Here is a 12,751-nt window from a genome sequence, read left to right as displayed (position 1 = left end):
TGTGTCTAGAAAAGCATGTCTTTGAATGCTTGCTATAAAGCGTGGACATGATAAGCTTCCGCTGCAAATCATGCGTGTAGAAAACGCCACAGAATGCTTTTATATCGATGCCACTGGTGCCGAGCTCGCGAGATATATTTGACGCCCAAGGGTCTTATCTTTATGTTTGAAGAACTACCTACATACCATAGTGGGCTTGCTAACGCTGTTACATACACTGCTGACGAAAGTTTCGCGTTTGCGTCAACCAGAGCAACTCATTATCATGCGAGCAAAGAAAAATAAGTTCCCCTAAAACACAATATAAATCCGCTGTCTTGAAATTCGTGAACGAAGTTTTTTGTCATTCAAAAGATCCGTTGGTCACACTACGAACAGAAATACGCGACGAAATTCATGCGACATACAGTGCCCTCTGTAACGTCTGCCTGAATCAATCGCTACGATGTCTAAATACTGTGAATACTACATAGTTAATTTTCGCTTCCCATTCTTTTTCTTTGAAGTAAACATCAAAACGCCAAATGTGCACATATTTGTTTGTAACTGATAAAAAAACGATCATTGGCACTGAAAGGCGAGCATTGACCTATTTCTATATTTTCCGCTGTGAGCATAAGGCGCATGCTTTAGAAGGCTGTATTATTCTTGGTTTCATGATTCCCATTCTACATCCGCATGCGGTCTTTATTTTCTCTTAAAAAATCAACGCAGAAATAACGCTTTGACGATATATGTTAAGTATACGCACATGCAAACACCGCTAGAAGTTAGGCTAAAATCTAAAGCGTGCTCGATTCCGTCATCGGTCCCTTTACATTACTGCCTGCACCAAATGCTCCGCTGTTCTCCGTTCAATTCTGGTGCCAAAAACCCCAGAGGACGCACACGTGTTCTCTAGCGAAGACTCAAAAATGGTGGAAAACGAGCGGCGGTAGGCCACTTCCTTTTGATTTTTGGCATTGGGTTTCGAGGTGTGCGCCTTATTGTAAGCAGAACCAACACTGGACACATATAGGACGTACAGCATATATAGCGAAAAGAAAATAGCATGCTCACCGGTAGGGCTTATCTCAAAACCGGAGACCTATTCTCCGAAGGCGATTTGGCGCGTGAAATGCGCTCAGCGTCGACTGCCGCCCCCGCCAGGAACCACTGTCTGGGGCAAGCAGAATTGCACAGGTCCATCGGCTTTTCCGTTTTTAGCAGCTATCTCTACCGCATACGTGTGCTATGTGTCTCTGAAGTTGGCTGGGACGCACACCGAATGCTACATAGAATTTGGCTAACATGCATGGGCAATTACATGCCGTCTAAATGTTCAAAGTTCTTTTGTAAGTTCGGTCTTTAAACCACTACTGAGGCGATTTTTGATGAATTCAACCCGTGAATACATACCAGGCCAGCAAAGGGGAACTATGTTTATGTTGTTAATATATTTACGTTTCTATTGCTTTGGTAGTGTTTTATTTGCCATCTATTTTCAATGCTTTGTGCGCAGTGCACCGAATGTACTAACACTATCAAGATAATTTAGAGTTTCCGTAACTTCTATAAAGCCTTAATATAAAACTTTCTGCACTGGTCATCAGTGCAGCCGCGATCGATGCAAATCATAAATTGTCTTTAATATCAGAAACAAAAGTTTCGCGCACCTGGTCAACAGTTCCAGTTCACCTAACCACAACCAATCCTTTTGTGAAAGTTGATGAGAAGTTGCTGCAATTTCCCTCAAGTGTGTTGCCTAAACAGCAAGGTAACAAAAAATAACATCGCTACAGAAGGCTACTAAAAGAGAGTAGCGTTTGCAAACTTTTGCAATTTTCGCTTACCCGTCTGTCTCCTAGACTCACCAATTTTTCTCGCTCACCGCCTCTATCCTTCGCGGTAACAACTCTCTTTTTGATTCCTTGGTGGCGTTCTAATAGGAAGTGAACAGAGAATACAGCGAGCCGAGTAGCTCTCGGGCGAGGAGAAGCAAGCGCAGACGGGTAAACCAGTAATAGTGGCTGCCCCGGCAGACGAAGTAAATGCTCGCCAGGGAAGTAGGGTTCGCAATAAGTCTTTCAAGAAGCGCCCCGCGGGATGCCGAAAGAGAGGAAGTACAGCCAGACTGATTGCTCGAGTCGTGCGCTAAATCGATGGGTGCAATCGCGAAGAAACTCTCTCTGCCAGCAGTTGGAACTTCCGCGTTCTAAGGCAGCCCTTTTCTGCTATGCTCAAACTCAGATCGTAGTCCGCGTATATTCGCCTCATTTATCTTATATGCAAACTGCGCAGACTTTGTCCTTGGTCTTCTGGCAGTTTGAGCATGGGCAAAAACCGCCGTATCATGCTCTCCCAGAACATAGCTGCTACGTTTTCGCTCGAGGATGCGCCAATACTGCACCAGCTATCGCAAAGAACTGACCAGGAGAGTTCGCAGACCTTTACGGAAATGCCATATCTGGGCCTGATATATGTTATATGTGGCCCAGGTAAAATATATCAGGCTGCAAATAAAGCCATATTGTAGCAGATATGGGTGAAAATCGGATAAGGAGCGCTCGCGCTAGGCCCGCGAACATTCATTAAACGTCATCTACCATCGTCATCGGTCATGTTCTGTCTCCTGTCTTCATCGGCTTGCCGCTTCGTAACATTTGGTTGGAGGTGCGGCGTACGGCATTCCCATCCTCGCCTTGGAGCATCAACGCCATCTTCAAGCCGCGACCATCACCGAGGGCTCAGGGACATCGCCGAGCAGCTTCGCCCCAGCCCTTCAAGCCCAGACCTGAACAACTACCACCGCCCAGCCCCCAGCCCGGACCTGAAGACAAGCAGAACAGACATACGAATCAGAACCGAGACGAAGGACCCGAAAGACCCGAACGACCCGAAGGAACCGATGGACACGAACACGCAACCCCTGCCCAAGCTGCCCGACGTGACCTCGAGCCATCGGTCCCATGGACTCTGGTGACGGATGGTTGACAGCTCCAAGGGAGGTGGATCACCCACGCATCAGACATCGTACCGGCAAGCCGTTCTATTCTTCCTTCTTCCTCTTCTTCTTGAAGCATCCAGACACGCCCATCATCATGCCATAAAATCATTAACATCGCTAAACTTCCTCGTCCACGATCGGGACGATCGCTCGGTGGCCCCGGGCCATGTTACGGACGACAAGGAAGAAGAAGCGGGCAGTGGCGCGGGCAGGAGCGCTCGCGCTAGGGCCGCGAACATTGATTAAATGTCATCTACCGTCGTCATCGGTCATGTTCTGTCTCCTGTCTTCATCGGCTTGCCGCTTCGTAACAATATGACCATATATGTGGAGGGATGTGCCCTTATCTGGTCCAGATCTGGTTACATCATGAGAGGACTAGAGTAGATTAACCACATACGTCATCATTCCTTAGCCCATCAACTCAGCAACTGCCTTCATGAGCATTTTCTAGCGCATTAGGGACTGTGTCATTCGAAATTTCTACAGTACTAGAGAAGCTACGTGAGACAAATCACCATGCATACCGCTGCTCGAGGCGGCAGAATCTTCTTGTTCACATCAGTGAAACTTCCGTGTCAACGTGTTCATTCAGAATAATTTGAGACCTGGCCTTCGTATGATCCCTCCTTTCTTTGGGAGGGTACTTCTCTATGAAGAAGCCAGCATCTTTTCCATCCTTCCAGCAATAGTATCGTTAGAATTCACAATAATAGGCGCAAATTAAAACGCGCGCTCCGTTTCTTCTGCCGCTCACCGAACTTGTAGCGCCATCTATATGGACTAAATCTCGCTCGCTGAAATGTCTGCAGCGCACATCATGAAAATTATCACTCGCTGATTTGCTCATTTAAATTTTAATTAAGGAAGGATAATTTTGTGGGCTTATGTTTCGAGTAGTAATGGGAGCTTGCGCCGGATTTCCTCGCTTACGTCCTGGTACAGAGCAGTAACGGACCGTAGCAACAGCTTAAATAAACTTCAGCAGCCTCAGTAACGATACAAGATCAAAAAGTGCAAGGCTGGCACTCTATTGTCACCTCAAACTGCAGAAATAAACGCGGTTATTACCTTTTAAAAAGCACAAATTCAATCGAGCGTCTGCTTCAGTAGCAGTAAGAGGAGTCACGTGATTCGACTTTCTCCCCTAGGTCGACACTAGCTCCATTCGCTCCAGTGGTGGCGCTCGCGCCCAATAGCATACGTTTGGCGTGGCGGCAGGTGTTGGAAACAGTAGCGACCGGGGCGACTGCAAAAGACTGCGCTCCGTTTCCGCTGGCCGAACTCGTCAGAGTTAACTGTGAGGATGTATCTGTTAAATCTTTCACAATATATGTATTTTCAATTATATTTTACAATGGCAATGGTAACTGTACGCACAAACACACAGTGAACGAACCGCACTCTAAGAAAAAAGGGTGTGCGAAAGGGGTAAAAAGGGCATAGCATGGTCCTTTACCCCCTTTAGAAGGCCTTGGGGGTAACTTTGCACCTGCTGGAAGCAGGTCCCTATTCACTTACCCCCTCTTAGAAAACTTGCATCCTACTGCAACCCTACTTACCCTCTCTACCAGCGTTTGTGTGTGTGTTCGTGCCCCTTAGACAGCAGTGTGAATAGTTTGGGCACATGTCACGATGGGGCGCTCGTGCAGCATTCTGTCCCATCATGTCTCGTTCCTGCACTGTCGCTTTCAGAGAAGGGACGCCTTTTGTGCCACCTTCGCCACCGTTTTTCTCTCGCAGCGTTTGGGTCCCTTTCCATGTTTACTCTCCCCAGTCAGGAACTGCAAGCTGCAGGTGTGTCCTGGTTTCTATGGGGGGACGTAATGACTGCAAAACTGCTTCTAAATTGTAATGAAACAGCAGATACTTTTGTTTTGCTTGTGGGAGTAATGCTCTGGCAGTGCACAACCTGTTTCAGGCTTATAGTGGAGCCACTCCGACCGCATAGCGAACTGTCACGGGCCGTTCTGCAAACGTATTTCCTAAGCTGCTTAAAGGAAAGAAAAGGCACAGTATCTGTCACACTAATTGGTAGAATCCTGAACCACACCGTAAGGGGAAGCTTGCGAAGCTTCGAAGGAAGGTGGATTAAAAGAAAAGAGAGAAAGAGGTGCTGGTTGTGTTCAGCAACAAAATTATGCACATATTTGATTTTACCTGAAGCGCATACAGCTCGTTCGGCCGACAAGGCATCCATCTGCTAGTCATGTTGAAGGTTAGTTTGCGACAGAGATTGGAACCAACGACCTATGCACAGCTGCCGAAATCTTAACTGACGTTCGTGACGGCAGTACTTTCTGTAATTCTGAGTGTTACAGAGCAGCTAACCTGCGAAAAGTCAAGTATAAGAAATGGCTCACCAAGCTTTTGCGTAATCTTGATCATCTGGCAAGTATTGTCCTTATTAAGGCGCAGGAGCATAGAAAAGGAGGTCGTCATGCGCACGCCAGTTAAAGATTTGGGCGGCTCTACCTCCGTTTTTATGCCTTTCATTTTAAAGTTCGCCGTTCACCGAGAAGTGAGGCAGATAGAGCACCTTCCGTTCCTCCAAACAAAGCAAACTAAAGGCGTTAATCACATTGCCAAACTCTGCGTCTCTTAACGGCAAGAATTCGCGGAATGAAAACGCCGTGTTAAAGGCGCTATCGCGTCTACAGCTTTGGTGTCATGCTGGCTTGAAATTATTTAATTTTATAGCGTTAACTAGAGGCAGGCTGGTGGGCAGCTGAAAGCTGTGACACTTGAGGACAAACTTCATCAGAAGTTGAGTCTTTCTACTAGTTTTTTGTTGAATGCGACCAGCTACACTAAAAATAAGGATTTTTCACCCTCATTTACTGTACCGCGGAAAGTATGTCAGTCGGACATTATATATATATATATATATATGCTTAAACTGACCATTAAAAAGACAAAGATCATGGCGTCTGCCCCTATCAAGTCCTGGAGCATCAAGGGACAAGAAGTGGAAGCTGTGACAGATTTTCTCTTCTTGGGCTCCAAGATTACCCCGGAAAGAGACTGCAGCCATGAAATTGGGAGACGCCTGCTTCTGGGCAAGAGAGCCATGGCTAGCCTTGACCGCCTAGTAAAGAGCAGAGACATTACACTGCCAACCAAGATCCGTATAACTCGTGCTATGGTCTTTCCAGTTGTGATGGTTGGTTTGGTTTGGTTTGTAAGGTTTAACGTCCCAAAGCAACTCAGGCTATGAGACGCCGTAGTGGAGGACTCCGGAAATTTCGACCACCTGGGGTTCTTTATCGTGCACTGACATCGCACAGCACACGGGCGCCTTGCTTTTCGCCTCCATCGAAAAGCTGCCGCCGAGGCCGGGATACGATCCCGCGTCCTTGGGAACAGTAGTCGAGCGCCGTAACCACTGCACCACCCCGGCGGGGTCCAGTTGTGATGTATGGATGCGAGAGTTGGACTGTGAAGAAGGCTGACCGCCGAAGAACTGACGCGTTTGAATTGTGGCGCTGGCGGAGACTCTTGAGAGTTCCTTGGACGGCCAGAAGATCAAATCAGTCGATATTGTCGACCATAAACCCTGACTGCTCATTGGAGGGTCAAATTCTAAACTTAAAGCTCAGCTACTTTGGTCACCTGATGAGAAGAGAGGAGTCGCTGGAGAAAGATTTGATGTTGGGAAAGTTTGAGGGTCACCGAAGAAGGGATAGGCAGCGAACGCGATGGTTGGATGGCATCCTCGAGGCGCTGCAGATGAAGTTATGTGATGTTAGGAAGATAGTGGGAGACCGGAAAGCGTGGCGTAATATGGTCCATTATATATATATATATATATATATATATATATATATATATATATATATATATATATATATATATATATATATATATATATATATATATATATATATATATAGCCGGAAAGCGTGGCGTAATATGGTCCATTATATATATATATATATATATATATATATATAGCTCAAAATTTCGGGCAGAAATGACATTTTGTCGACGGTATGGTTCTTGCCTGATTCGATCAGAAGTTGGATGTTCCCATTGTATGTGGCGGCAATGCCGGTGCTATCGCTGAGGCAGTGGCTTGTCTTGCATCGCAGCCGCCGCATATTATGGGAACATTCGACTTCTGATCGAATCAGGCAAGTACGCCAAACAACTTTATTATTAAAAATACCAACGGCAAAATTCCATTTCTGTGCGAAATTTTAGCTGCGAGGATTTTGCGGTTTAGTTTGGAGGAGCATTCTACAGCGCGCTGGTAATTGTGCAACACCCTGTATATTCCTGGGTCTCCTCTTTTAGAGAGTTTTTATGTTTCTGCAAACGACCTACCTGCCTGTCTGTCCTATAAATGCACTTTTCCACGGGCCGTCGGAATGCGGTAAATAACTCGTCTTGCCTCGACCAAGGTTTTCATTTGCTTGATCTTACTGTTCTACATACATGCCCTCTTCTTCATTCCTTTTTTTTAATTTTCAAAAATAGGCTAATCAGTTTGGAAAGTGAAGAAAACAGAATGCGTACACCGTGTCGTATTGCTCTGTATTAATATTGCAGGAGACGTTATTTTTGCATGTCATCATTCATAATTGTTTCATTCGTTCCGATTTCAGCAGGTTCTTTTAATTTTAAGGTGTACAAACTGCCCCAAGAGCTAGCTCTATTGTTCTTAGTTTACCAGGGCTCCTTTTTTTCGCAGTGCTTCGGCGTGTTTCGCACTTGCTGCACCAGGCTGTCGGGTGGTTCCAATCGCCACTTCTCCAGCGCTTTTGTGATGAAACACGACGCACGCATGTTTTCCGCCACGCCGCACACCAGGCACTTCGCGTTTTTCAATGCAGCACACACGTGTTTGCAGCAGCATTGTGCGACACGATGCCTTCGAGCATAAGCTGAGTGGAAAACTTACAAAAGACCAGCTAGCTGGCTGCGGAGCCACGTACAACCTGTGATACTTGCACGTGGTCACTTATCCTTTCTAGTTCCGAGAATTCATGAAACTGGGCATTGATTCCTTCGCTCGCCGTATGACACAGCGCAAAGGTGACGCACGCTCTTTTGTCCTGATAAGCTTGCCCCTTCAGTGAACATCAGAATTTTGGACACTGAATCTCAAGCGCCAATGATGGAGGTGGGGTAAGGAACAATCAGAAGAACCTGCTGCTCCCCGGAACTCTTTTCTTCACAGCATGAAGTCATTTTTCGCCGAACTTTCGGAAACCAGTTTGGCTGTAGCTTCCACAGTGCCTAGGCGGGGTACACAATACTTCATTGTGAACAATATGACAGGTCCCAGGGAGCCCAAAATGCGTGCCTCTTTTCGACGGCGAGCACATGGTGGCTCTGAACACACACTCTTCTCAAGACTCCGTGGGGTCACGAGTCATTCCAGCCAGCGTTGCCATCTGGTGAAATTCGCCACCAGATTTCGGAAATCTGGTGAATTGTTGGAGCTCCTGGTGTCCAAGTCCACGAACTACTACACCAGACAAAATCTGGTGATATCTGGGGAAAACCACTCAGGGGCGCTGCTGATCCAAACGTTTAGCACTAGGATGCGCAAGCGGCCACTCAATCTCAAGAGAAGAAAACCTGGACGGAAGTGACTGAAGTGCAATACAGGTGAATTGTTATGCATCTTTGGAGTGAGGAGGCCGCGGCTTCGGCGGCAAACTTCCAGAGGACTCTGCAACATTATGGGTCAAAGTTTTCAAAGACAAAAACACCATGGGTGAAAAGCCCTACAAGGAACTGGCATTGTATGGCCTGTCTCTCATGCCCAGTGTCAAATGCAGCAGTGAAGCGGGTCTTCGGTCAAGGCACATGTGTGAAGACCATGTTCTGAAGCAAGAGTCGCTGAAAACTCTGGGATGTCATTGTACGGATTCGCTCAACATTGTCATCCAGGCAGATGTGCCAAGGTCATAAAGTTCTGCGTGATCAAAATTCGTCATCACCGATGATATGATACGCGGGTTCCGCTCATACATATATGACGCCCAAAGTGATGATTAGGGGCTGCATGACATGCTTTTATTTTAATCAAATGAGTGATGACAGCTATTTCGTGGTCATTTTTAATCATTTTATAGCATTTTTTGGATTCTGGGGAAATCTGGGGAAATTTCGTCGAGGTTCTGGTGTCGCGGCAACTTTCCAATCTGGCAACGCTGATTCCAGCAGAAGCGATGTCCTGTTCGGACGCGGAAGCATCGAGTGGTCTCAGTCTTATGCCTATGGGCTGCACTGCCCTTGAGTTGTAAATATTTGTATCATACTCAACATACAAATAGATATGTGCGAGCAAAGTCCTTCGTTGTCACTGCAGGGAACTACCCCCTGTAAAGACGTAATCTTAAATTAACTGACGCGGCAGAATTCTGTTAAGGGCACAGCTCACGATGACTCTGCAATCAGCGACGACGTGGAGCTTGGATAAAGCAAGAGGTACGCATCTTCTAGTGCTGCAACAGTCTTGGGCTGCCCAAAAGCAGCAGCGGAGGAGAGATCACGTTAGCAGATTCGCTGGGCCAGCGTTGAGAACAACTATGGACTTGAAAGGTTGCTGCTGCTGCGGTGGCGCCATGTACCAGCTTCGGACTCCATTACGCATGTCAATGATGGGCGACAGCAGCAGGTGCGGCGGCAGCGGTCAACGTAAACCGGCGCATGGTGCTTGTAAGTTCCATTTTTCAAACTTTTTGCTGCCCTTATTGTGGGTTTAAGCCGGTACTCGTTTAATCAGCATGCGTCGCAATAGTGAGCACAGTGTTAAGTCCGAGGTTCGAGTGGTCCCAATCTCTATGATCTATATCTCTATATACTGCTTGGAAAACAGGCCGGCACCACTACTGCGAAAACTGCATCTTCGGTAACCCGCCCCGTCAGATGTTCCTCGCTTGGCGGCCACAAGAAGGGTGCGGTGCTGGAAAAATGTTCCCCATGCAAGAGAAAGCGCTTGCTGTATCTGCAGCCGCGATGCGGTTCCAACACGCTTCCATCTTTTTTTTTTTTGCCGCGCCGCCGCAGTTTAGTCGCCGAGGTGTTTCCATCGCTTGCATGTGTATACATTGTGAATGTGTCTATTCCCTCCACATCTCATTTTTCTCTCGTTTTTCTCTCACACAGGTTCCCTCGGAGTATGGATTCAACCACGACGATGACAAAAGACTGCTCGGTTATCCTGCCATTTTCAAACGCAATAAAAAGTAAACCCTGCCTTCCGTTCTCATGTACTAATATCGGTGTGCAAACTGCACCCTGAATGGCTACATGGCCCGTCACAAATATGTCGCTCTAGCACGAAGAAACCAACATTGCGGAAGCGAGGGCGTCTGTGACCGGCTGACGAAGACATCATACATATTTTCACCAAACGTTTTTCTTCTGTATAGGGCGTATGTTAAGGCTGTCTAATGTTGCAGCGGAGGCAGCATTACTACACATATGCCAAACGGAGTCGCTCGCGTTGCAAATAAAGAAAATGTATGTCTCGTATCGCTTCGATAGCGGCGATGTCTTGTTACTGAGTGCACAATCAGTCGAAGTGTGGTTGTTTTCAAATTACTAGCGTACCAGTGTGCGCCTAGACTATTTAGAAGGGCGCAAACATACCCTTCGAAGGAAAAGAACATTATCCTAAATGGGTGTAAAAAACACTATAATATGAATTTATTTTATTCCTCTGGGTGGTAATATTACCTTTCCAAACAAAGCATAAATATGAACGTAAAAGTGCAAAGTTACGCCCATTCATAGGGTGCAAACATGCACTTACGGGGTGCTGTAGTAAGCCCATTACGCTGGCATAAATGCAGACCCTGTGAGGGTAAGTTTACGCCTTATGATTAAGCATAAGCTTATTCCAGCTGGGAGCAAACATGCACCCGATTTTAGAGGATATTTTTGCACTTTCATGGCCTAACTACGCCTAACCTTTAGTCCTTCTGAGAAAGGGTAACGTTACTCCCCAGTAGCATATACTTGCACTTCACCATATGGCATAACGTTAGCCTCGTTGTAGCGTAAACTTTACACCAGACACACTTAAGCCCCCGTCGAGGGTGTAACTTTGCACCCAAAGGGGCTCCCCAGTGCGTCAGTGGACTTACCCCCCTAAAGGGGTAAGATCACACCTTTTTTTCTTAGAGTGCGTATACGGGCAGCTATACCGAGCGCGGAATAGGTACATATACTACGGAAAATTCTGTTCAGTCATTGCCGTATTGATTTAACGTGAAGTGCGACCCATTTCATGTCATGTATTTCCTCTCGACAGTGCATATTTATATTCGATGTTGCGCTGCTTTCATTTCGCATTAAAGACACGGGCAGCGTTCACGGCGGTTACGCCGCTAACCGCTGCTATCGCGTACCGAGCTTGTCGAATGCATGCGTGTCTGTGGTGCACCGGCGACCGAGTGTTAAAAGCAATACGATCGAGCTGTCCTGCTTTAAAGATGTGTACTTTCAAGTTAAGCCACGGGTCAAGAACAGCACATAAAAGTAGTAGTGTCTAAAGTAGCATCCATCAACGTTTTTATGCAGTCCCGTCGTAGCAGCATCGTTTACACGACGTATTATTGAGCAAAACTTCGAAAAACTTGCGCTCTCAGCTACACCATGAACGAAGACGACAAATTCGCAGCAAATACAGCAGCGCTTACGAAAGCGGCGCCGCTCGCTGGCGCGGCGAACGACGGCACTTTCCCCGAGCGCTGCTTCTAGTCGTAGCTAGGCCTAATTCTTTCGCCTCGAAGGCATATACAACGGCGCTTTGTAATTGCTCAGCGCTAGAGTAAGTAGTCTCTCGTGGAACTGTCTTACTGCCGATCCCATTGTATCAGTAAAAGAAATATGTAAATTTCGGTGACGCCTTAGCAGCGGAGCCAGCGTGCAGAAGATCAGCCGCGCTCCGTATCAGCGGCTGCTGGCTGTGTTGAAACTTGTTTGTATTGCAATTATCAACAACACGCTACGGGTCAGAGATCCGCAAGAAAGATTCCATTTTTTTCTTTTTGCTCTCGGCTTATTGTTTCAGGCGCTGGCGAAAGAGATTTTCCGCATGGTTGGCGCGGAGAGCTTGCGGGAGGCATGTCCTGCCTAGTGTGCTTGTTTACCACAGCGAAGGACGTAAAATGGGCATCATATTCGTGAGTCTGTCATTGGTATTCATAAGCGAATTAAATCAGGATGTACTGGAAAGCGGTGAAGCAGAAACATATCACAGTCGCACTCGGACTGTCGTTGCATGTTTCTTGCATACGCTCTCGGCAATCATCTTACGATTTCGTTGATAATTTGTGCAGTCCACGAACCCGCATTGCAGTGCCAATGACATAACCACTAAAATGGGCGCTAATAAATGTATTTAAGGCTCTCAAGTGACAATATACCGAGGCGCAAGGCCGCTCTGATATGCATCAAGCGTACGAATGCACAGCCCACTCGGTACTGGCAACAATGGGCCGCGCAATGAATTTGATTAGGGAGCATTTTCCTCCTCTCCTGCTTGCTCTCGCTAAAATGGTCTATAAAGGCGGAGATGAAATAGGCGGCTGTATCACAACGTTTAACGTCGATGCAGAGGAGAGCGCGCCGCTGCTAAATGGCAGTATAGATAAGAGTAGATGGACTCTGCCAGGCGAAGGTTGTCGCCCGGCACTTGGCTACTCAACAAAGAGAGAATGAGCGTATGAAGGAGAAGATAGCAGCGGAGACGCCCGAGCAGAGATGAGCGGCTTGCCAAACGAAGATGCCAGCCTGCCGAGC

At 46.9% G+C, this 12,751-nt stretch overlaps 1 long non-coding RNA gene across 1 annotated transcript; it reads left to right on the top strand.

Annotated features, from left to right (window-relative positions):
• The first annotated feature begins 9,159 nt into the window (after positions 1-9,159).
• Positions 9,160-10,198, top strand: LOC146176335 (uncharacterized). Its single transcript, XR_014701175.1, has 2 exons — positions 9,160-9,658; positions 10,109-10,198. It is a non-coding gene; the product is annotated as an uncharacterized LOC146176335 (long non-coding RNA).
• The last annotated feature ends 2,553 nt before the right edge of the window (positions 10,199-12,751 follow it).

The sequence above is a fragment of the Amblyomma maculatum genome, chromosome 10 (genome assembly GCF_055883805.1).
Source record: "Amblyomma maculatum isolate TAMU_Amacu chromosome 10, ASM5588380v1, whole genome shotgun sequence".
NCBI classification, from domain to species: domain Eukaryota; kingdom Metazoa; phylum Arthropoda; class Arachnida; order Ixodida; family Ixodidae; genus Amblyomma; species Amblyomma maculatum.
The sequence above is the reverse complement of the archived record's forward strand: the minus strand, read 5'-3'. Positions and strand labels throughout refer to the sequence as shown.